The sequence below is a fragment of the Lolium rigidum genome, chromosome 3 (genome assembly GCF_022539505.1).
Source record: "Lolium rigidum isolate FL_2022 chromosome 3, APGP_CSIRO_Lrig_0.1, whole genome shotgun sequence".
NCBI classification, from domain to species: Eukaryota; Viridiplantae; Streptophyta; class Magnoliopsida; order Poales; family Poaceae; genus Lolium; species Lolium rigidum.
The window spans coordinates 263995731-263997512 of NC_061510.1; positions in this window are offsets into that span (position 1 = coordinate 263995731).

Consider the following 1782-nt stretch of genomic DNA (forward strand, 5'->3'; position numbering starts at 1 on the left):
GAAGCAACAGCAATTGCTTGAGCCAACCACAAGACACACCAAGCACAAGGCCTGGTGATGCACGATCACCGAATAAGCCGAGACAAGACTTAGACAGTAAGTAAAGCAAGCATTGATCAAGCAGCTGTTGATCACTGGATCACTAGAGCTTGATAAAGCATGCTAGAACCCAATTCTAGCATTATCTTGATCATATGAAATAACCAGACCCATTACTTAAGAAATTGCATCACAGATAATCAATCAATGACCTTATAATTGTATCCAGAAGCACATCAAAGGTTTGATGAACCACTGGATCATAATAAACAAATAAACCACTTAGTGCTCATCCTTTAATCATACCAGCAAGTCAACAGCGATGCTAAGATGAGCATGCTCATGAATTTGAGCACAAGAATTAGCCACAGAAGCTCAGGCACTTGTAATTATGCAAGAATTATACACTATAATCAAGCCATGGCAATTGAAATGAACACACTTGAGGATCTGGCAGGATTCTCAACAAGAACAAAGGCACAGGAATGGAATTAAGCAAGCAGTACTAGCACAGCAAGTGCTTAGGCTAGAAATTCTTACACGAGAGATAGCAATAGCAACAGGCATGCGCACAAAGCAACAGCAAGCATAGCAACAGCGAAGCACAGACTAGCTAGGCGCGACAGACGGCTAGACGAAGAGCACGGCAGGCATCTCTACGAGGTGGAGTAGCCGTGGCCAGAGCTAGAGGATGGAGAAGAGGGACGGTAGAGAGAGAGAGAGAGTGAGGGAGGCGCACTTACCGTGGTCGAGCAGATAGGCGGCCATGGCGGCCATGGCGGCACACGCCAGAGCGCGGCGGCGCCAAGCCCAGCCAGGCCATGGCGGCACCACGGCATCACCGCACCACGGCGGCGAAGCCAGGGCGGAGTCCAAGCACCAGGAGCGCCAGGAACGGCGGGATCGAGCGGATCCCTTAACCCTAGCACCAGACGAGGACGAGACCGTGAGCAGCAGGTCGACCGCGTCAGATCGACGCGGATAGGATTGACCGCCGTCGTGTGGCGCGTTGATTGCGCTCCATGGCGGGGGCCAAGTCCGGCGAATCTCGCCGGAATCGACCGGCGACGGCGCGGGCGACGAAAGTCGCCAGAGAGAGCGGAGGGGATTAGGGTTAGGACGAGCGGCGCATGGTGAGGGTGTGAGCGACCGACCGCTCGGGTCGGTTGGACCCGAGCTGGTCTAGCCAAACCACCGGCTCCACTGACAGGTGGGCCCAGGGGCAAAACAGTCATTTCCAGATTCCATTAAAAACCAGGAATTTGAAAATTCAATAAAAATATGATAAAAGCTCTAAAAAAATAATTAAAAATATGGAAATAGATCAGCATAAAATTCTCTATCCAAATAAAATATCAAAGATAATTTCTGAAGACAATTAAGAATGAGTCTTATTTTTGAGGATTTAAACAATCATTTAAATCACACATATATTTTTCAATAATAAAAATAAGTCCATTAATGCCTTTGGACTTCAAAACACCTTGACAACATTTCAAGGTTGGATTTACCCTAAATCAAGTATCCCTAAGATGTTCTTAGTATCTAACCTCTCATAAAATAATAACGACATCGGAAAGGGGGGAAACAAACCCTAAAACTGGAATCATGCATTATTGCTTCTTTAACCATTGCCCTTATCGGACAATGATGCTATTTTTCAGAACAAGAGGACAAGGGTCAGTCCATACCTTCCAACCGCAGAACTTTGCAGTGTTCAGGCAAGTTCATCACTTGCTCATG